Source organism: Grus americana, chromosome 14 (genome assembly GCF_028858705.1).
Source record: "Grus americana isolate bGruAme1 chromosome 14, bGruAme1.mat, whole genome shotgun sequence".
Taxonomy (NCBI): domain Eukaryota; kingdom Metazoa; phylum Chordata; class Aves; order Gruiformes; family Gruidae; genus Grus; species Grus americana.
This window is the reverse complement of record NC_072865.1, coordinates 17,721,418-17,746,374: the sequence shown is the minus strand read 5'-3', so window position 1 is coordinate 17,746,374 and position 24,957 is coordinate 17,721,418. Positions and strand designations below refer to the sequence as shown.

Genomic DNA, 24,957 nt, shown 5'->3' with positions numbered 1-24,957 from the left:
AATTATCCACTTAGATATGGCAAATTTCAACTACTGAAGCCAACTGCTAAACACTCAGGCTTTATTTTTGTTTTCTGTTCCTTTTTGTTTGTTTGTTTTTACAAACTTTCCTCTCCTTTTTTCCATTTTCGACCTTATCGTCAAGTAATATTCAGTTAACCACAAGATGGAGCTATTGTGACATTAACGTGCGTAAAAGAAATCAATGATGTCACTAATAGCACTGAATATCAATGAATCGGTTAATACCTGCCCAGGAACATTTATGTCTGTATAGGTAATTATTTTATAATCAACATCTTTTGGTTTATTTTGGACATCATATTCCATTCCTTTAACATTTAATTAAAAAAACCCAATCAAAATCTGGAGACAATTAAGACTAGAAAGTGTTTGAAATTAATTTGAATGTTTAAATTTATACTACATTCTTTTTGAGGAGTTTTTTTTCTTAGAAAAAATATTAAACAAAATTGCACATATCATGTTTTATGGCCTAGTTACAAGCTCTCTATCATTCAGAAATTCTAAAAATAAAATCTGGAAAAACTCTGGGTGCTTCATAAATACCGCTCACTATGTAGAACACCTCAGCATGTTGAGAAATATGACCAAAAAATTGAACATACATTTGTTGTAGATTCTTTTTCTACATCTCTCTTCCCTTCAGACAGTGGCTTTGCATTGAGGTCATCAGCCAGGGCCAAAGATCCTAAAAGGACAAACCCTAAATTATTATGGAGTAATATAATATATATATATATTTCATATAAAATATATAATATTTGATAAATATAATGACTAGACCTTGTTTTCATTAGTGTTATTTGAAAGTAGTCTAAGGGATTGAATAGTTTTAATTCTTCTTGAGGAAGAATAAAATCTTGGCTTTTATTCATTTTACTTTCTTTTAGAGACAGTGTTTGAGAAATTTTTTAGGACTTAAAACATGGAATGCTAATAGTGAATAAGCATACTTATAGCAGTAATGAAGAATTCCTCAAACAAAATGTTGTAGGTTTTTAATTGAAAACTTTATAAAAGATCTAAAAAGGCATTGCAATTGGTTTCTATCATCAATTTATGGAAGGAGATGCTAAAGCGCACAGAGTCAAGTCTTGAATGTCTGCTGGTCAGTAACAGAGCTGAGATTAAATACCAAATCCCTGGTCTTGCTCTTCCCCCATTCTCTCAGCTCTTCTCTCCTTACATATTACAATACCCTCACGCAAGTTTAAGTGTATGACATCACTGGAAAGCTGTTCCAAAACTGAAAAGGAAAAAAAAAAGAAAAAGGGTTATTTCACCCTGGTACTGTGTGTGTTCTGAAAAGGTGCAATGAAATGAAAAAGACCCTGCTCTTGGCTAAAAGGGCAGCCAAAAGCACATGCCCCTCTTTTACTCCCCCAGAAAGGGCCTATAGTGAGAGCAAAGCCCTCTGTGGGGCAGGGGGGCGGGATCACACACTGGTGGGGATGAAGCCTGCTCACGAGGGTGCCAGCTCTGATGTCCACCAGGGCCACCATGAAGCATGGGATGAGGGAGCCCCGCAAGGCTTGAGGCCTTCCCGTTCCCAGAGGCTGTCCTGAACAAGCAGAAGGGGTGCCTCACCGGAAGGCCCAAGGACTCGCAGAACACCAGATACCCTGAGGACACTGCAGCCTGGCTGACCCCCGGCACCTCACAGGTGCTGCTGGGCCCTGCAGGCAGGCAGCAACACAGCCCTTCCCACCAGTGGTAAGGAGCCTGCCCTTATCGCAGTCTGGCAGCCATGGCTTCCTGCCTGCAGGCAGCAGAACAAGCTGGTCACTCCAGTTCGAGGCACTGATCCCCCGGGTGCTGCCAACAGCTCCCCTGGCCTGGGGCAGGCAGCTGCCCATGCAGGCAGGAGAAAGCGCATACCCCTGGGCACAGGCAGCCCTTGTGCTTTGCTGCATTCTGCTTTGCTCAGCAAGGAAAACCCCATGATGTGTCCCTCTTCCAGCACATGAAATGTTAGCAGGTTGTAAAAGCCCTGTAGGAGTTGTAATTTTTGGAGTGGGAGGTAAAAAGTAACCACAAATGGTGCAAAACCTGAAAAAGAAATGGAGAAGAAAGGACTGAGGTGTCAACGGGGGAGTGCTGAATGGTGATTTCCTCTCGTCCTTTGAGGCCCTGCTCTGGAGCACTTACTGCAAGTTGCAGCAACTAATTTATATGCAGTCAGTTCCTTTTTGTCATCAATTTAAATTCACATGGAGTAAGAGTAATTTATAATGAGTAAAGATCAAATAATGAACCTAAATTCAAGGAAGACAAGAAAGGCCCTTTGCTCTACTGATTTATCAATTTAGACTGCAACAATGATTGCTTGCCCTTAGATTCACATATCTGGCTTGAGCTGAAATCAACAAAACCTGCTAAACAACGACCTGGAGTTGGGAACTGTTCATTTCTGTCCCAGTGTGTGCCCCGTAGTACTAAACGCCAGGAACACCAAGCAAGGGAATGGCTGTCAGCAGTTTTAGTTAATTTGCTGCAAACCACTTTTCCTGCTACTCAGCGTTCATCTGTATTTTGAACTTGCTGTAGAGGACAGACAGACAGAGAAGTCAGGTGCCTGCCATTTACTTACTCTTCCATTCTCCGCCTTTTTCAGGGTTGTGCTTTCACAAAACAACTTCTTTAAAATGAAGCATTCTAAATGTATTGTTTTGTGACTGCAGGTGAAGCTAAATTGCAACTCAGAATAGCGTTTTCTGTTCAGGCACAATTAAACTGTGATTCAAAGAGAAAACATGATATGCTGCTTAGATTGTGGGGCTTTCTGAAGATGAGAAATGCAGAGCAGGAAACACTTTACACGTGCACTAATTCCTGTACTAGAGCCTTTCACTTTGTACGGTCTTGCAAGGACTCCAATGCAAACAAGTTAGCTGTGCCCTTTTTGTACACCTCTAAGGAAAAAGTCCCCCGTGGTTTCCAGAAGCTGGTGATTTTGCTGGCAGAATACCGGAGCATAGGTGTGTACAAAGAAAATATGCAGCAAGGTGGTTTTATCTATCTCCTGTGTATAAAAAAATATATAAAAGTGTATATAAAATATATGTACAAAAAAGTAAAACAGTAGCCTAGTAAGTTCCTGAAAACATTTGTGTTAGTATCAGCAAAAGTTATTTTCTTCACTAACCTGTAAAGGAGAATGCTTCAATGGCTACCAGGAATGGGGTTAGCGGAGGAAGTTATAATGAAGATAAACAGGCATCTGCTTTACTGTAGAAACTGCTAGGAAAAAAAAAACAGGTGTAGTATCCTAGTGCGATAGTAGGGAAAGGGAAAGATATCGCTGACCTGAAGAGAAGTGAATTATCGAGTAATGGGGAGGTTTTTGAGACATGGGAGGCAGTTCCTCATTGACCTCTGTTCAAATACTGAATTTTACTTTCTACATCTGTCTTTTTTTCCACACCCTATAAATAATCTCTCACATCATACTTAAATTCATTCATCTGTGAACTAACTGTAGAAAGAAAAGTAGAATATTGTAACCACCAGAAAAAGGTTCAAAGTATGAACAATAAACTGAGTTGCCAGAACTAATTGGACAAACCAAGTAGAATCATTCTTAAAGGTAAGGCCTTTCTAAAAAAAATCTTCAATAATTTGAGATGTTAACAAGCAAGATGACCAACAGCATAGAAGATTGATTGTACAAGGCATTTTCTTTTAAGAAGAAAAAAAGAGTGTAAGATTTTTTTTTTTAATTTCTACAATCAAATTTACTTGGAACATAAATGAAATACTTTCTGGATTTCTTTATAAGGTAATATTTCAAAATGAAAAGTTGAAATTAATAATTTATAATTTAAATTATTAATTCAAGTTACACCTCTACGTGAGGAGTGTTCTCATAGGTGTTGCTAACAATTTCATATCAGCATGTCAATTTATGAGCTGCAGTTTCAGCTTTGCCTGAAATTAACCTACAGGTTTATGTGCAGAGAGACATGCAGGTGAAGCTGATTGTAACTCTCTTTAATCCTGGGCTGACCTGGCTGCGTATGCTACTTTAACATACAAAACAGCTGTCTCCTGAAGTCTTTCTGAGAACGTTTTCGGTTAGTGAAGGTGACGCTGTCTAACCACACTTATGAATCTCAGATAAAGGCAAAATTACCACCAAACCAGTTCTGGAAGGAGGAAAAACATCAGGAAGACTAGAAATATATTTCAGGTCATGAATTTAGGATTATGATGTGAACCAGGAAGCACCAAAACCAGTGCAGATCACTTTACAGAACTGCCTTCCTCACCTCTGCAGTAAAATTACTTTGAATATAATTTCAGGCAAAAATAAAACAATTAAATACAGAACTGCTGAACAAAAGCATTTCAAAATAAAGCATATCCAAATTTATTTTCCTGTATAATCAGACATGACGTAAAAAGAGACCATGATCTCATGTTGTATCTCACGGTTACAGAAATATTTTAAAGAAATTGTTCTAATGGGAAGTAGGAAAAAAATCTATTAACTTCAAAGACAATAATTGAGTGATTTAATAAACACTAATAGAATCTGTCTTTTAAGTAAATCATATTTACAAACACTGCAATACATAAGAGATGAGATCTAAGGAAATAAACTTTTCCTGAAAACAGAACCATTTGCTGTTACTTTGAAAGCTTCAGCCTTCATAAAAATTTCCTAGTGGATCTAATAAGAGAGTTTGAAGTTTCAAGGTATGTTATTAAACTTTCACACAAAAAGCTCTAAGAAAAGAGGGACTGCTTTTTTACCATTGCCTGAGTATAAAAAATGTTAATCCAGATTGCAAGGAAAATCAAATAGAAACCAAACCAACACACACACACAAAAATCACACAACCTCAACATATGAGTTATTTCTGATGAAATAATATATTTCATAAGCTGTAGAGCACACACAACCAATGAAGGCTGGTAAATGCTGGAGGCCAGATTATGGTACAAAACAGTAAAGCAAAAGCCAGACTTGAAAAGTTTACAATCCAATTAGTAGAGGCAAAGAGCGACAGGTAGAAAAGATTGCTAAGTGAACTGACTCGCCTTACTACATGCTCATGAACCAGGAGGAGTTAAAATATATATTTGTGACATAGTATATTGAGTTGTGAAACTCCTTTACTTGAGGAAATAACTTCAAGAAATTATATAACATATAATACACTTTTCTGAAAATGTTTTAATAATACTTGATTAAGAAAACATTAAAAACAGTAGTGTTCTACCTACAGAATGAAAACTATTACAGTATTTCACAGAACCTATGTAATTAAGTCTGTGCTGCTCTAAGAAGCTGATTATATTAAATGCATACATTAAAAAAACCCAAACAACTGTTCAGACCATGTAAAATCCTGCACTTAACTTAGTAAGTCTGCACTTAAGTTTGCTGATTGCTGTATACAAACCATTATCAGACTTAGAGGCACATATCATTGCCTTCCATTTTAGACACCAATTTTCATTTAAGGAGACCCTGAACAGCAACAGATTACAGAAGGCGATACATGAGAATGCCTGCCTAAGCATCTACTTATAACACCTTCCCTACAGCAGGCAAAGAACTAAGAAAATACACAGTGGCATCAGAATGGAAGCTGGACATCTCTATACAGAGCCCTGCTCCTTTCTGTTGCTTGACCAGTAAGTATTTTTCTGGTCAGTGCTGTTTTTCAAGCTCATGGCACATCAGGTTTTAACATCTCAGGTGTTCCTGTCTTCCACTTGTTTGCACAGACAGTTTAAATTCTAACATGAAATCTACAAAGTGCTTCCTGTTGCTCTGAAATATTTTTCTGAAAAATATTTTTAAACAGTAAACAGCATAAGCTTAGGCTTTGTAGATACTCTGGAAGGTCTCCGCTTGGTGTTCTGGAAAGTTCTTTTATGTAGTAATAGGTTTTAAACTATAACTTTTACATAGTTCTTAAACGTAGTATTTAAGATAATTATATAGGATGCTAAAGAATAATCAATGTTTGAAGACAAGTGCATGTATAATGCTAGTACAGACAGAATTGTCTGTTGAAACTGCTTAGTTAATATGAATAACTCTTACGTAAAAATAAAGGCATGTTTCCTGCAGCTCTTTCATACATAACATTTGTGCTGTTCAATGTTTTAGTCAAGTCAGGTGATTAGGTGGTGAATTTTTGAAGAGATAAACTGTAAATATCAATTAGGTTCTGGTGGGATAGTTTGGGCAATTAATCATAAATGTAAATGCGTAATGGAACTTTGGGAGATTCACAAATATTTTTCCTTTGTTTCTGGTCCATATATCATGAAACGGGAGAACTGCTTATGAAAGCAGAAGCCCTGCTTGGCATACAAAGTCAGAGCCAATGGAATTTGGAAGCACAACTTCTTGCAGAGCTTTTTAAAGCCAAATTCAGATACATCCGGGAGTTGGGGCGAAGATTTTCACAAAGCATTCAGGAATTCCTCATGCTTTGGGGATTTCACAATAAAAGAGATTTCTGATAATGTTATATATTTTTCCCATTCATAATAAAAGCATTGAAACATCACAGGACTTCATAGCAACTATGAACGTTTACTCTTTAGCATGCAGCTATCTAGAGCATTAGAACTATATCTGCTTCAAGTTCTTATATACGCTCACATATATTTGTCTATATCCTTTCACATACCAAGTGCTGTTCAGTAAGATTTTTCTCATCTGCACAAGGAAAGTAAGTTTATAAAGCAAGGAATTGTGAAATTGTCTCTGAATCCTAAGAAACCAGTGATTCCAGATTGCCTTTTGGAAAATGCTGAGCCCTTTTGACTGAGATGGCTGACTGCTTAATAGCTCAGTTTTTACAGATCTCTTACCATACCATTTTATCTCCCTAGATTTGCATAGCAGTAAACAGCTTACTGCCTGAAATACTGCAGAGAGAGATAAGGGAGTATGCTGATATCAGTAAGTCAGGTTTCCACTTGCTACACTGCAAATTATCCCTTCTTCACTTAATAAAATTCATTTAATACAATAAACTGTAATAGTTAGAGATACAATGTAGGTATTACAGCTTCTATTAGCTGTTTCTATTGGAATTATCTGCATTATTTTTTATTTGCCAACTTGAATACATTACTACATTAAACACCCTGTAAGCATTAGAGGTATAGAAATGAGAATTGAACAAAAGAATAACAATCTGCTCAGGGAAATTCTATTATTATTTTGAAATGACAGGCTTGATTACTTTTGTTGCTTTATCCTAAGACTTCTTTTTTATTAACTCATTAAATAGCCAGGAGGAGGCACAACAAAAGATCCTGAAACAATTCCTGTCTCAGCTGTTCAACTGTGGCATTTCCCTGACTGTCTGGAATAAAAAACCACAACAGACTTAATTTTTGCAATGATACTTGTGCTGTATAAATACAAGCATGTCACAAGTTCCACATAATGCACTCTCAGTAAGTGTTACAATCTCTGAAAAATGGAATGGTAGAACTACAGAGCAACAAAAGCAAAGCCACTAGAGGCCCTCCTTCCCACAATTAAAATGCATTAGGCAAAAGTAAATTGAAAGCAGCAATATGCTTGGCTGAAAAGGTTGGTGATTTAGTCCAAATGTGAAAATGGCAAGGATGTAATAGATGGCAGATAATTAATGCCACTGCCATAATAGCATATTGTATGAGCTTCCCACTCGGTGATACTGTAATCCTAGGGGGAAGGCATGTAGCAAGAGGAAGACAGACACTCATAAAAGCCACTCATGCAAGGCTTGCTCTATACTGTCAGAGTGATTATCCCTCAAAGAGCCACCCCCAGCAGGTAATTCAGGCTTATTCAGATAACCCAAAGGAAGCCTGTTCCTTTCTGCTGCCTACAGTGGTAGCTGAGAGAACAGGACCTCTCCCCATACTGAAGTTAGCTTTTGATGAATAACTCTTCCAGGTCTTACGTCAGACACAAATGTGCTTTGCTGTGTTTCATCTCTGTTTATAGTGTAAAAAAGCCCCATATCTGTCATCCAAGTTGTTTTCTTTATTGAAGTTAGGAAATAGCATCAAGTTTAGAGGACTGCTGACTCTAACGAGCTCTAAGTTGGTATTATTTGACCCCAGTTTTTGCCTTTATCTTGTGGAAAATCTCGTATTTACATATCCTGGCCGTGTCTGTGTCTGCACAAAAATCAGCACGTGTCTATCTGGATGAGCTGCCATATTGTACATGCAGACACGGATGAAGTTGCATTATCTCCTGAAACAAATAAGTAAGCTGAAGTACTAGCATTTTGTTCAGATTCTTTCATCAGAAGAGAGAATGTGTGAAATTAGTTATTTCAACTGGAGTTTAACAGTTTTTCAAATATGAACAAGAGTGCTTTGAAATAACTATGGCATAAGTTAACAAGTTATTAGTTGTGATCATTTTGTGGCAACTAACTTAACATCAAGGACTAAGGCCTCATCTCCCCACATTTGCATGTGCTGGCTGGGATTTCTCAGAGTATGACAATGGCCACATTGTGTTAAATGCGTTAGGACAGGAACGAATGTGAATGTTAGCTTGAAAACAAATATGCAGAACAGAGCATAAAAATAGAATGTATTAACAGAAATAAAAGTCAATATTTATAAAAAAATACTTTCAGCGAGAGAGAGAGGAACTGGATAAGTGACAAGTGGAGAAAGCAAGGTAACATACCTGAACAAATTCACAGAATCACAGACTGGCAGGTGTTGGAAAGGACCTCTGGAGAACATCTAGTCCAACCCCCCTGGTAAAGCAGGATCACCTAGACCAGGTTGCACACTGAATGGTGTCCAAGCGGGTTTTGAATATCTCCAGAGAAGGAGACTCCACAACCTCTCTGGGCAGCCTGTTCCAGTGCTCGATCACCCTCAGACTAACGAAGTTTTTTCTCATGTTCAGATGGGACTTCCTGTGTTCCAGTTTGTGCCCATTGCCCCTTGTCCTGTCACCGGGCACCACTGAGAAGAGTCTGGCCCCTTCCTCTATACATCCATCCTTTAGATATTTATAAGCATTTATAAGATCAGTCTTCTCCAGACTAAACAGACCCAGGTCTCTTAGCCTTTCCTCATACAAGAGATGCTCCAGTCCCCTAACCATCTTTGTAGCCCTCCACTGGACTCTCTCCAGTAGTTCCCTGTCTTTCTTGTACTGGGGAGCCCAGAACTGGACACAACATTCCAGATGTGGCCTCACCAGGGCAGAGTAGAGGGGGAGGAGAACCTCCCTTGACCTGCTGGCCACACTCTTAATGCACTCTTAGGATATCATTGGCCTTGCAGCAGATACAACTCTCAACATTTTTCTGACCCAATATCTGAAACTCTGTAAGCTGAATCAGATGCCATGTACATTACTTAGCAGAGGAGGATGTGGAAAATAAATAACAACAATGGCCTCTGCCTCTCTCTTGCATTTGGCACCTGGGGTCATTGAGGAAGAGAGAGACTGTGCTGCTGCATGATGAATGTGACTGAGCTGCAGGTGCCAGCTGAATGAACATGTATGAGGCCTGGCAGGTTGGATGGGAGCAAAGATGAAAAACTTAGCTTTGACTGCTGGATGTATCATGAGCAATGAAGTATGCCGTATCATTGTTTAGTTTTACAAGGATGTCAACATGAAAAACAGTTGAAATAAGACACGAAAGAGATCTTTAAAAGTCTAATCAAGCTTCAACTCCCTGCAAAGGATAAATGGACTCATTAACATCCCAGAAGTCTGTCTGGCTCTCAGGCCAATTAAATTATAATAATATCATCCTCCCAGTATTTCAGACTCCACTGATGAGCATTAATAGGCAGATAGTGTTTAACAAATGCTTCTTCATGTCAAAGTTAAGGCTTCTCTTGAGGTTCCTGCGCAAACTAAAATGTAAACTGAACAACTACATATCTCTTTATAATGTTATCAGTCATGTTTCCAAAAATGGGAAGTAAGAGCCTTCTCCCCATTGCTTCACTACACGTGGTTTATAGCTAAGAAACTAAATACAAATTAATGCTAAAATTATGCTTCTTTTCAGGGTCTTTCCTGTTCAGATTAATTTTACATAAATACCATTGCTTTCATTTTTTTTCCTCTAATAAAAGTAATTTAAAATGTACCATCAAACTGTACAAAGAAAAGAAAAAAGAACCCAAAACCCCTCAAAAAGACAAAAATAGGAATTTGGAAGACTGGAAACCAGTCTGAGAGTTGATAATTTCTCCTGTAAACTCTAAATGGGTGAAATCTTTTATGACACTACTAGATATCTTTGGAACCACAGAGAAACTATTTTATGACAAATCAGGCACATTTAAATGCAGCAAAATGTTTATTGTTATACATAATGCCCATTTCTGTGCATTCTGATATATTAGCACTGACATTTAACCACAGAAATGTTTCACAATCCTTTTTTATGATGCTCATTTCTCAAGAAGTTTGGAAGCTAGATAAATCATGAAAAGGAACCGTGTAATTTGGTTACCAGATTGATGCATGCTGCAGACACACACTGGAAGAGCATCACGGCACAAAGAAATGGAAGGTGCTTCCAGTTCCCACACATAACGCAGGAGCTGGCTTTAGCTCTGAATAAAGGAAGTCAGTCCTAACATTTGCAAATTGTATGAATAAGAAATAACACCATATATAAATTTAACAAAGTGGAATATGGAATAAAGCTGTCAAGAGTTATTAACAGCTGACAATATAGTTGTCCTATGAATCCAGGCATCCTTACAGAGCCCTCACCTTCCTCTTTCCCTGCACATGATGGACCTGTGTATCATTCCAGGAGGGTAAGAAACAGATTCCAGTCATCATTGGGCACAAATTATGGCACGTTAGCCATACCAACTGCTTCTTTGCTTTCTGTAACCTCATCAGCTGTGTGGTGACTCCAGTAGACTTACAAAAAACATTTTCTGCTGAAGTCTACTGGAGTCACCACACAGCTGACATCAATATGGATCAATAAAAGCTTTTTCTTGGGATTCAGCAAATCCAGAATGAATTCATACCTTCACACTGAACCTTCTGCCCTCATCACTCATACTCTAAAATCCAGAATGTCTAGATCCTCTACAGAATTGCATATTATCTGAATGCTTGTAATCAAAATATCCTATTCCAGACCAGGCAGATGCTTTAGTTACCCCTCAGCAGGAGAAAAGTCCTTTTCCTGAACCTCCATAAAGTTACATTGTGAGGTTTTCTCCCTTGACTTCACAGGTATACCTTCTAGAAGTGCGACATAGTATTTAAATAAAAGGGTGCTGTTTGGTCTATGTATACTGCATCCAGACAAGGCTTGCTTCCCCAAATTAGCTCACTCAGTTACAGCCATGAACAGTAGCAGCAATGTCTCCCAACTCTGTGCTTGGATAGGGTTTGTCATTCAGCCTTGCAGAGAGCGTATCACAAAATAGTGGGTGCGCCACTAGAGTTGCGTACCCCCAAACATTTGCAGATCCTTGGGCACTGATGTGGCTGCAAAGACTGAAATTACATGTCCAAAGCTACTCCCTTTTCTGCTTGGCTCTTAATGAAGATGCAGAAAGATCTTTGCAGCAAAGAATTGTGGGTTCAGCCAGAAACAACATACTTACAAAGCACTGGATCAGGCTCTGTATGCACCAAGGAAATAAAAATGGCCAATGGAAAGTGGATCTTTACAAGCCAATTTGACAGTAGGTTTTTTTTATTCCTTTCTTCCTCAAGCACTTGAGGAAGTAAATATAAAATAGTTAATATAACTTTTCAGAGTTCATAGACATTCACACTTAACATTACTTGACAGGTATTACACCAATTTCCTGATCCATTCACACTGTTCCTCTGCAGTCTGCAGAAGGAATGAAAATAAAGCGGAATTATTTCTTTATGCCTAATATTGCTTAATATCTCTTTTGACACCTCTGGGACATGTAAATCACTATTAATTTCCTTCTAATGTTAAATGAGATATACTGAAATTAAGTAAAACAGAAATGGTAACAATATTCTGACATTAATTGTCGATTTATGCAGAATATTGCAGGTTTTTTGTTGCCGAAAATTATAAGAGCTAACCCTAAATAAATAACCTATGAGATTGAAAATTTCTTTACCTGTGTAAATATTTACTTTTTCTAAGCAAACTGATCTCAGTATTTTATTCACATAATCCCTCCCGTAATTTTCATGTGAGTTAGTATCACACAAAGATATTTTCTTGTGAATTTACACTCTTACAATGGAGATGATTATTAAAAAAATGAGCAGCTACAAAATAAACTGTTCACTGCTGGTCAGGCTCCATATTCGTGATTGTAATGAATCTGCAGGTTTTTGTTACAGAACTGCAGAGGTTACTGTGCCTCAGATTAGATTTTCTAGCTCCCTGACTGTGCCATCATGCCTTTTTATACATTTTTGCAGATTTATGTCTAGTCTCCTTTTAGGTTTCCCAAGCAATTCTTTCATGAGTGTATTCTGCAATGTACTCCATTCTGCATGCTCTACACCCTTCACCTTCCCAAGATATACTGCTGAGGCCTTTCCCCACAACCAACTGCTGGTAGGCAGGCTATATATAATGGGACATATCTTTAATAGTACATAAAACAAAAGCATGTTTACTGATAGCAGGTTTGTTTTTAAAACACCACTGTAGATTGAAAATAATTATAGCAAGTGAATCAGCCACCTCTCTTTTCAGGTAATCAGGACAACTGTTCAAGCATGTTTTAATAAACTTTCTTCCTACATATTCTGTTAAAAAGCACAGATCCAAATATAAATTATATATAAAATTGAATCAACACCTGTGAATCTGAATTTCAAAAGCCAATCTCAATTTGCCAGCTGTAAAGTAACACAAGTAAATGTTTTCATTATTCTGACATAAACACTTTTCCACCTTTTTTTTGGGGGGGGGGGTTGTGATTTGTCAAGTCATTCATTTTTTGGTTGAGGGTTTGAACTTTGTTCCAATTAGACCAGATTTTTTTTTCACAAACTTGAGAAATCAAGATAGTGACATTCATTTCCTTCATTCATTGTGACATTGAGACATTCATTTCCTGCCCAGCAACTTTCCTCTCTTCAGAATGCAAGACTACAGATTCCAGTGTATGTGTTTGTATTTTTATTTTCTAAATGGAATCACACAATGACTACAGATAGTGATTGAATATGATTTAACAAAGATCTTGCTCTAATAACTTTTGTCCATTTCTGTCTCTTGGGAGAAGAGAAAGAGCACAAAACCAGAAAGATTCACACAAACACCCTTTTCACAAGGACTAGACAATGTAACAGCCAGGCAAACATCACACAGCAGCGAGGCAATTAACATCTATTGCCACAGGATAACTAATGCTTTTAAGAATGGCCCAAGCCCAGCTGTACTTTTAACAAACCTATCTTGTTCTTGCATAGATGAGAGAGAGGCCAAAAAAAAGCTATTGCTTGAATTAGGAAATGGTCCAAGAAGCCACAAAATCTCTTGACTTGAAAAGTTATGGAAACTAGTTGCTATCTCAAAGTGGAGCCCTGGACCCAGAGCAGGACCCAGACGCCAGCCTGGGCTTTGCCTACAAAAAGAGAGACCTAGAGGGACCCTAAGGAGCTGTCTCGGTTACAGAGTGGGAGAACTGGAACTAAATCTGTGAGAGCACAAAAATGGTATTCAAACAGAAGTACAAGATTTTTCTTTTTAGCTTTGTATTAGTGAAGATTTGAATACAATAAGAAGTTTGGCCTTTAGAGGCTGAAGTGCTATGCCATTTCAGCAACTGAACAGTTATTAAATCTCTATGTGCCTCTAAAATAAAAAAGGAAAGTAGGAAGCATAAGTATCACGGCACAAAAAGGCTTTGCTTAGATAATTACACTAGTCTGGTATATATCCCTCAATAATTTGCATAGTAATTTTTGGCATGGCTGATACCAACAACTGATCACTAAACTTTAGGATCATTTCAGTGTCACTGCTCTATGCTCATCACTTTTTTACTTCCTTTCACTAGCCACATGCTCTCCTGGCTCCACTTTATTACTTAAAGGAAGCAATGGGTCTCCACTGAAAGACATGAGAGCATTTATTTTCTGGAGAAAAATGATGACATTTTACTACCCAAGCTTTTTATAACACCTACGTTATGTTGCTTCAGCAGCTGCTTTTTATAGCTTTTTCCTTTAACAAGAACTTTCAATGTAAATGTTTAAGAAAAGTATAAAAAACAGTAAAGAGAGGAATTTAGAAATGTTAAATCCCATGCTGACTTATTATCTTATCTCATCAGAGCAATGTGCATTGTGTACATATAACAAATCCTAGCCCCTCTTGCGGCTCAACCTTTGGTGAAGCAAAAATTCATCAATTCTCTGACACTCAGTGTTTTATTACCTACTTGTTGGTTTTACTCTCAAGAAGTCCATCTTCTAACCATTATACATTTGTTCATGATAACCGTACCAGTGGAAAAAAAGATTAAAAGTGCCATAAATATAATCACAAATACAAGTACGTAGTCATTCCAAAATAAGGAGGTCAACTTACTTCACAAAGATGACTCATGTAAGGTTGTTTTATTGCTTCCTTCTTAAAAGTTTCTCTGACACAAAGATCTATCAGCAGGTGAACATTACTGCATAAGTAGCATGGCCTTGGTCACTTTTTGAAAAAGCTGCAAGAAGCAACTTTCAGGCCATTGTTCATCAACACTTTGATTGCATTAGCAAGGATTTGTTGGCAACTGCTGATGCAATAAAATATATGTCCGTTAGGTCTTTTAAATGTTTTTGATGTATACTGTGCCTAATCAGACTGGCATTGCCCACTGTGGGAAACGTTGCATGATTTACCACTTTGCCCAGCCATTCTCATCTGATTAAATCCCTCTTTCCTTGCTGCTGGGAAGCAGAATTGGCTGCAGTGAAGCATCTTTAACATTCTGTGTAGTGTAGCTTTACAGCTCTTGGAATACAGAAGCTCAAATCTTGGTTTAAAAAGCTCCCTAGATTTGATTTTACTTGGCTGCAAATAGGCAACCTGAAAATGAACAAATAAAATATTATAGCTGATGCAGAAGAAATTTAAATTTCTACCTACCAATGTACTTCAGTCTAAGGTGAAGCTAGATTGTGGGTAAGAGCATGAGTCAGTGATGCATTCATAGCTCATCTGCAAAGTCTGTGAGCCTAGCAAGTCTGCCACTAGTAACATCGTGACCACAGGATACAGTAGCTGGACAAGTGACATACAGTCACTTTAAATAAAGTTCTGTACACCTGTCAGAAGGCTAAAAATTTTGAACAGTGCAAACAGCTCATAATGTGAACCGTAACCTGGTTAATATGCCTAATAACAATCCATTTAATTGTTTTCAAAAGGAATCAATCTGAGTAACTGCACTAGTAGCGGTAACCTGCCAGTAAAATGTGACTCCATATTTGAGGTCAGAGAAAGGCTGAACTATATTAGAAATAACTGAATAATAAAATGTATTTGAGGAAAAAACTCCATATTTAACTATGATATGGATATAATATGGACAGCAGAACAAGTGAGTCTTAAGGTCATATTTCAAATGATCTTGCTGGGTTTGAAAAATTCAGAGTTTTCATTGTGCATGTGGGAGTAAATAAAATATGATGCACATTACTCAGGAATACATGTGCCACGACATATGATGTATTAACAATTAGTAATTCTATTGTTCCTATTCATTTGTCTAAGCCTTAATGGTGTGACCAGTAAATGTAAGCACTATGGACTGAATTGCTTAGCTGTTAATTTGACTGTATCTGAAACTATTCACTTTAATACTACGGTGTGGATAGCTATGGAAGCAAAGAGATTTTGGGCCAGAAACAGTATGGCAGTCTGGCTCACTGTGACTCTCACACAGGAAAAAAAAAAGGGGGTTATTTGATTCATGGATTTAAACTTCTTCAGGGATTATGCTCCTATGTAAGAAAGGCCATCCATTTATTCCAGTATTCTGCATTTTTCAACACATGCTCACAATAGCGATTATTCCCTCTGTGTCCTCAATAAAGAAAGAAAGAAAAAATGAGAGGTAGGTAATGTCTTTTGTGACAGCAGGAAAAGTTAATTAATTATACTTTTTAAACCTCTTTACATGAATGCATCCAAGCTACCTAAGACAAAATGAAACCTCCTTTAAAGCAAGGCTACCATCTGAAATGAACTATATAAAGAGCATACTTCCTCACCCAACAAATTGTTCCTTGCTTAAATTTAGAATCATGTCAGCTTTTTGTTCATTAATGTAGATTTTTCCTATTTTTTGTTCCCTGCAAAACCAGCATGTAAACTGGATTCTGCGCCAGCTTGTGCATTACCGATAGGATTAATTATTTCAAGGAAACATTTGTACTGTGGTATCTTGTTCGTGATTTGCAAGCTGAGAACTCACTGTAGCTCTTGAATCTCAAGCTGGCAGGCATAAAATGGTCTTGTTTGGGAGCTGACGAGATAAGCAGTGTGGATTCCTGTGGCACAGTGAGGGCAGAAGCCCACACTGCCACTTGAGACTCAGTTTTACAGATGTACACTTTGACAAAACTAACACGTATGCTTGTGAATGGGGGATACCAAAATGTTACCGAAAACATTATTTCCTTTCGTTCCCAATCTTATCCACCTCTTTTGACAGCCAGTACTAAAATAATTCAGTGACATAAGCAAGGTGGTGCTTATTGTTAGCAGTAATGTGTTTAATATTCCCTCCAGGAACGAACTCATTAAAATGAGAAACTGATCTCCATATAAGCTTTCAAAACCAACATACTCAGGAACAATACCACAAAACTCCCAGCAAGGGGCACTGTTTCACTAAACGTCCATCACCGCTTATTCTACACTAAAAAAAAGTTACTGTACAACTCATCCATTTAACATGAAATGTAGAACCTCACACATCTCACAAAAATGTTGAATCTTTTGTCACTTTTAGATGAAGGTATCACTTTCATTAAAGCATTTCTGCTTACTTTATTCCTCAGTCAACATCTTGTCAGGTGTAGGACTTGCAGTTTGACTAAATTAAGATATACTTTTGAAAAATGAGATGGAATTCACAAATGCTCGGATACTTCAGACAGAAATAGAGGTGTATATATAAAGGATGAACTATATAAAGGATGAACTGTCAAGAAATTTGTGGGGGACATTGGAAGGTGTTTGGAGACAGGATTCAATTTAAAGTGTAAGAGTGATATGCAAGGATGTAACAAACCCTTTGTATGTTAAACATAAAATTAGGACACATTCAGCAGATCCTGCTTTGGGGAGTCTAAAACCGAGAGTAAGCACAAATCTGAACTAGTGTGCTATCATGAAAAGAATTCCTTTGGAGATTTTGGTCTTTTCCAAGACTAAGAGAGGAAAAACAAAAACTTCAGTCATTAAAATGATGGATTTTCCAAGAAGGCAGTTATAAAAATGAAGAGCAAGGCATATTTCATATCAATCCATTCACAAACAAAATATCAGTACTAGATTTAGTATGATTTATCTCAGAAATATGTGACTACTGAAACCTTGCCAATGTGTAGATATTCTTTCCAAATCAGAGTACATGCTGCAAGAAGGACAACACAATCAAACTCAATAAACTTTTAGCTAGAACAAGGTTGTTACCTGGAGCATACTACTAAAATGCTGTTGAGTAGCTGAAGTCTTATCTCACATTCTTCTTACCTTATATTATCTCCAGGCTTGTGGCTGGTACACACAGATCTAGCCTACTCTCCTTTACAGCAGTATTTTTTTTCCAGATAAACATCCTCCTGAGAACTTCAGAAGTTTCTGGAAAATGTGGTTGCCTTATTTTTATGCTACAATTTCTTCCTTTCCCTTATTATGTTTCCTGGCTGCTTTTCATATACTTTTTGTAAAGATATTTGTAAGAAAGCATTGGGTAATGACTTCTCTATGTGTCTTATGTAATGAATTTGGGGGTTACTCTGATGAATAAATGAGTATGTTAAACTAATCAGAGTGCTTCTTCAGTAGTTAAACACAGAAGACTTCAGAGGTACTTGCCCAGACATCAGTTGGGAAGTGAACCATGACCTTACTTCTTCAAGCATTTAAAATATTTTAATCTTTCTAAGCATTTTGCTTTTGAAACAAGGAAGATGGAATAAGTAAAACGACTGTCCACTTACCTCGGTTAGTCTGAGCAGCCAGCCAGTGTCCTGCAGATTGTTTAGTTCTGGACTACAAGGGAACGATGCAGTTGTGTAATCCTTTGCAAAGACATAATGCAGAAGCAATGTTAGACAGCTTCTTCACCACCACTTCTAACCTACTTAATACTTGGCTGTAGAGAACTCCCTTCCCTACTCTGCTTTTGCTGTGATACAGAGCTATACTACCAGTAGTTATCCAGCTGCCTGTAAGGCTTCTTTGCTGCCGCCTCTGAGCATTTTTTCATACACTTTGACAAGTCAGGCTAGGAAAGAAGGCCATGTCTTGGATGGATATAATTTCTTCTTCGAAGAGGCATTATGGTTCCTTTACTTCTGTCTGTAATGCTGTGGTGTGGTCACAGGTGAAGTGACAACTAGGCAGTCTGGGAGGGCTACAGAAGGAAGTGGCTTTTAAAGCTTTTTAAATGGTCAGAATTTGGTCAGGTCCAGGCCTGATAGATTGGATGAGGAAGCAGAAGACTGTGGCTGCTTTATACAAGAGAAAATTACATTTTTATGAGGTCTTCTCTTTCTCTCTCCTCTCCATTTTTTTGCATTATGGGAGGCTTAGCCTGGATTTCTGACGTCTTCACAATTTAGGATGTTCAGATAAGGAGTTTCTTTTCATTCTAACAAGCAACTTTCATGCTATATGCAGTCAGGAAGTACTTTCATGGTTTCAAGGTTATAGCAACTCTTGCAGACCTATTTCTGATGTATGTTCTGATTCAGGGTATGTTGCAGAAGTACTGTCACAAACCAACGTAAGGGGTGCTGTTAATGTGATTAAAGCACAGTAAGTAGGTGGCTGTTATGTTGATTTTTCTTCAGCTATTTCTAGTTAAAGGACCACATGAAAGAGAACGTTAATTTTTCTTGTTTACTTTTATAGCACTCTCTACTACGTAAACACAAAGGAATGAAAGCATGCTATATACTTTTCTCATGCTCAACTCTATCCAAATCCCAGATGATGTTTAAAAGAAGACTTCTAAAATTGCAGGAGGAAATCTGTTGTTTCTCAACTATTTCCTCATCTAATATGCTCAGAGACATAACATGATGTGAATTTGCAACGCATTTCAACTCAGCAACTGTTCCTCATCAGGATTATCATTCTACTTCAGTTTCTGTATGCATGCCTGTACCTCTTCAGGAAGACTATAATTTCTTTTTTGTTGCAAATGGATTGCCTGGGATAAATGCGTGACTCTTATTTTGTAGGCAGAGAAGGTCACTAACAGTCTCTACAGAATCTCTCCATAAAATGTGACGATAAATAACAGTTTAACCTCTAATCTATATTAACAGACTACCCTTATTTATTGTTTGACTTGTGTAAAGACAAAGACAGGTAATCCAAAAGGAGCAGTCACAATAGAGGCTAATGACCTTCTTTTACAAGAACATAGATACCAGTGGGCAAAAAACATCTCAGCTTCAGCATCATGCAAAGGGCTATTTTGCAAAGAAACACTGTGTGTTAGTTGTTGAAACTTTTTTGTGCATTCCCCGAAACAAATCACACTATTCTGAATATTTTCTTTTCTGTGCAGTAAATAAAGTCTTTCATGTTGACAATGCTAATATTATATTTTAAATATATTTGCATTTGTGTTTTTTGTCATTTTTTATTGCATTGTATAAATCCCAGAGCAGAGATCCACGAAGCTCACTTTGAGAAAGCCCCGTTTCTTGGGATAGCATCATGCAATGACACAGGTGATCATATGGCATTTCAATATGGTTTACTGGCTGAATCTATGGAAAAGTTATTTCAACAAGAATTGTGGATGAGTTTGGAGTACAAGTCAGGAAAGTTATTTTTAAGTGATTTTTTTTTTAGTTTAATTATTTCATACAAATAATTTTCAAGGGTGAATATTCCTAATGCAAAGTAATCTTAAGATATTTCAGTCTAATTAGTGCTTTAAATCTACTAGATAATCATGGGAAGGATAAGGGGGGAGCAAGAAAATAATTTCATTACTACTTGTAATTCTGGAATTTAGCAAAACCACCGTGGCATTGGGGGGATAGACTAAGAAATGACTAGTAAACATTTATTTTTAAAGAACAGTTATGCACATTTTGTGCTCTAGCTAATAAATGTTTTCTAATGCATGAAGCTATATGAGCAATTAAGTTGTTTTTACTTGTACATTTTAGTGATGCATAAGAGAGCTGGAAATTCTCTTCAATCTTAAGCCATGTACCTAGAAATGAGCACTTAATTTTTATTTACAGAAATACTGATCTACATCTGCTGATTACTTACTTTGTTCTTAAAAATATATCCTCCTGTTTAAGAATACTTCAAAAGCTCATTTGTTTCATTTTTAGTCTCATTTTTCACTAAATGAAAGAAATTGATTTCTAGGTAGTTTTTAAAGATTTTTCTTCTTCCTCTTCCTATTTTACAAAGCCTATTTTTAATACCAAATGGCAAAAATCTCTCACACGTATAAGCAATTGAGAAGGCAGTCTCATAAGATTTATTAGAGTTGTATTAATGTGAGAGGTGTTTCCTGAAGGTACTGAAGATAAGTTCTAGGATAGTTTGTCTGATCTTATTGTAGGAAATATGAAAAGAAAGCCGCAACATTTCTGAGAATGGAAGATTTTCATTTTCAATTAGTCAAGGAGCGTAACACCAGTTCTGTAAATGTACAGAGTGTGTTTTTCAGGCTTAGTCTGATTAGTAGGAAATGATGACAGATCTTCTCAGTACTGTGGGAAACTTCAGTGATGCTTTTTGTAAACACATTGGCCTTCCAAAATGGAGTCCCCGAGAATTGCTAGTCTTTTTTTCCTCCACTGTTGGCTTTGCAGTTTGGCTTTCTGTTTCTCACATTTTCATTATGTGCAGTATTGTGTACATCCATACTAATAAACTCTATTACTTGGAACAATGAGGTTGAGCATAATTCAAATCCTGAATTAAATGCAAATGTAGCACCAGAAAAATGGATTAAGTAGTATGATAGGATTTAAAATGCAAATACTGTGTCTTTTCTGAACATAATGTTTAATTAAATAAAGGAAATGGATACTTGTAAGGACTGACAAATTCAAGTTAGCGTTTGTATGTGTCAGTCAGTCACTAATAAAATGTGTGCACCATGAGAATGTGGAGATTGAACACTGATGCCTTTGGAAGTAACATACAACTGCCTTTGTAAACATTTTTACTCATTTTTGGACAAATGGTCAACTGGAGGAACCGTAGAAGAATGTCCTTTTTGTAGATGCAGCAATGTTTTTTTTTAATACAACAATGCACAAGCATTTAATTTGTTTGTGATTGAAATAATGGAGCCTTTCTACCCAGTGGATTTACTGCAAGACTATTGCATTATTTCTTTGAATTCTGAAATGGAAGAAGAAGAGATTTCAGATCATATCAGCAGCCAGATAAGTGCGACCTTAATTGTCATATATATGCGATATCAATTTGGAACAACTTTAAAGATTTATGGCTATGTAGTTCTTTGTGCTAACGTGCAGCTCAGAGTTTGGCTATAAACCCAGGACAATATGCCTAGATTTCTGCTCAGTAATTATTCTTAGTTGCAGGGAAAAAATGATGGTGCTATTTGCCTATTCTTTTAACAGGGAAAGGGATTTTTTAAAAAAATACTACTCTGTATATAGACAAGGGAATTCAAATAATTATTTGATTTTTTAGAAACATGGAAGACCATTGCGGTGTCATTTCATCACAAGTATATCAACCCCATAAATATGGAAAATGTACCCCTGAGGAAAAAAGTGTCCTATTTTCATTATGCCAAACAACTTTCTTCACAACTTGACACCTTTTGCCAAACCAGACTTTGGCAACAGAATGCTGCAGATAATCATTATAAGGCCACACAATTCAAACTAGTTACTTTTCTTAAATGAGCCATTTCTAGCAACTAGGAAGTAAACATTTTGCCTCATGTCCTCCTCTTCTATATTAATCCATTTGTTTCGTTGAAGGTGAAGAGAAGCAACCTCAGGCAGACTTTAGTTGTCTGTGATTGCATACATACAGCACATACTTCCATTTGTCAGAGTCTCATGACAATTGGAGACAAAAATATAATTGCTCAACATATTCAGACTACATAACAACAGACCATGATTGAATTATGCTCTCCTCTGATTCAAAGAGAACCATGTATTTGGATTTAAGTGCAAATTCAGCCCTATGAATTTAGCCCATGTTCTTTCTAAGCAATTTTGGCAAATATTTTTTCTTTAATGATTCTTCACAAGCAGAAATAGATACAGAAATCAAAACTGACTCAAAAAGTCCTTGAGAAGGCAAGATTTTGCTTACAGCACTTTAAAGTTCATTTGAAAATTCCTTTACATTCCACTGACATTTCCAAAAGTACTCAGGAGTTCTGCCCTGTGATATAAAATTAATTATCTTGGTTTTAGTTCAACTCTGTTTCAAAGATATTTATTGGAAATTTTGGTTAAATTTGCAGCCCCTAAGACAAACGAACAAAATGCTGATAAGTAGCAAAGATTAGGTAATATAAACTTGGATATAATCTTAATTTTCTTTCAAGGTCATTAGAATTTTTATGTTGCAGATAAATAATATGACCCATTTAACATATTCAGCATACACTATTAGAAAAGGTCATCTGTTCTGTGTGTAGATGGGGTTGTCTTGTAGCATAAGAAATATTAATAATGCTGATCCTAAAAACAAATGGTTTCAAAAATGTCCCAATTGAAATTTGAAAATAAATATGAGTATGTGTTCAGGTTTCCACTTAGATGCTACAGTATTGCCTAATCACATAACAGAATAGCTTCTGCACACAAGCCATCGACTACTTCGACTTGAGCCTTCATGCAAAGTATTAATTTGCTTTGCTGCGTAATAGAACTAGCTCTGCTATCACCACGGAGAGCTGCTGTACATTGCATTATAAAGAGATATGACATAAATTTCAGCAGCAATAGTGCTAAATTTCATGACTAGCTTGTAATTTTGTTCAGTAGCACCTTTGTACATCTGAAATATGTGAAGTATGTTTTTTGCTTGTTAGACAAGCAATGACATTTTTTCCTCAGAAAGCTTCCAAGTTATGAAACAAAACCAAGGGAAAGGCACACTGAAAGTGTCACTTGTGTTAACGTAGAGGTGTCTGAGGTAGTGGGTAGAATCTAACCACAGAGCACAGAGAACAAAGCTAATTTTATCTTGCTTCTCAGCACAGTAAATTAGTCTTTGCTTTGTCAGTAGATTTTCAGTGCCAGATAAGTTGATCCAAAGATGGCTCAGGATCCCAACAGTCTGCAGCATACAGTATAAGTAAAAAAAATCAAAAGATCCATTCAGTTTGACTTGCAGTAGTTGCCCTCTAATAATTATCCACAAGTCAGCTGTTTTTTTGTGAGTTTCTCTCTGCTAACAGAGCCATTGTCAAAGTGGGGCTCTGCAGCAGCACAGCCTGTCACCTGGGAGACCCTCAGTGGATCTATGCTCGAGAAGCTCAACTGCTCTAGTGTAGAAGGTTGCCATGCAAGTCTATTCCAACCAAGATAAAGCAAATAAGAGCATTTAAACTGTGTGCTACCACCTGTGCCAAAAGCAAGGAATGGCGACACTTTTCTTCATACAAAATACTCATCCTTTTCTGTTCAGCAACTGGAAGAACTTTTGCAACAGGATTGCTGTTTTATTTGCCAAGTTACGTTAGTTCCCATAGACTCATCATTGGTCCATACAGGGATGTAACAGTACAATCTGGCTTTATAGTCCACTGAAAATTAGCCTGAAGATCTACAGAAAATTTTAAATACTTACAAATTTTTACAAAAATACCATTACTAATTCAAGTTATTTCCTTCTGTATATGCAGGCAAGTGCTCTGACCTAGTTTTATGCATTTATTTCTCCACTTTCTTTTTATCCCTGCCCTCCTAATTAAGTGGACTCTGCACTGTTCTCCGTGGCGTCTGGAAACTTCCAAAACCCAAAGTGATCTCTGAGAAGACAATGAACAACAACAGGTTCACAACCCGAACAAACTTCTATCCTATTTCAGAGAGTACTAAGTCTACTGCTTTTTGAACTTCCAAAATTTAAGATAGATCCTGTAGTATGATGAGAGAACCTATTTAAATATCAAAGCCCAATTTTGCTGAATTCAAAATATACACATTATGTTATTTGAAAAGACTGAAAGGTATAAATTTTGCACTTATCAATGTAATAATTAGATTTCCTTAAAAACAGGTTAACTTCAGATGTCTTTATCATTAGCATACTGGTATTTTCCATTATTTGCATTTGCTAGCAACCTTTTTGTCCTTCTAGGAGAGAACGCCTGTGCTTATTTACACAAAATAAAGATAGCTTCACTTCGTAAGTTCAATATTTTGGGCAAGCAATAATATACCAGTCTGTTAGCCAGTCTTAACAGGAAATAGTCCTAGTGCTGATCAGAACAAGATGACTTGTGGTATCAGCTCATTTTGAGAAGTTTAGCAAACATGTTATCTCTAGCAACAGGTCTGATGTAATGTTTATAAGTTCAGTCTGTCCTGTTTTGCCATTGTTGGTGATATGTTTGTTACCAAAACAACCTGAAAGTCTTTTCTTCATCATGACCTTCAGAAGGTCACATACAGATGATGTTTCATCATGATCTAATATTGGAAACATAAGATTAAAGAGAAATCCCTCGTGCTATCAAGACATTTTCCTGAATTTAAAACTTTAAAT

At 36.9% G+C, this 24,957-nt stretch overlaps 1 protein-coding gene across 1 annotated transcript in view; it reads right to left on the bottom strand.

Annotated features, from left to right (window-relative positions):
* Positions 1 to 24,957, bottom strand: part of KCNIP1 (potassium voltage-gated channel interacting protein 1) — a 615,599-nt gene that overhangs the window by 522,777 nt on the left and 67,865 nt on the right. Inside the window, exons 5-6 of the mRNA XM_054841792.1 lie at positions 18,198 to 18,278; positions 630 to 712 (exon numbers count right to left, since the gene is read on the bottom strand). The gene's annotated coding sequence lies outside the window, so the exon portion shown is untranslated. The remainder of the gene's footprint in view (positions 1 to 629; positions 713 to 18,197; positions 18,279 to 24,957) is intronic.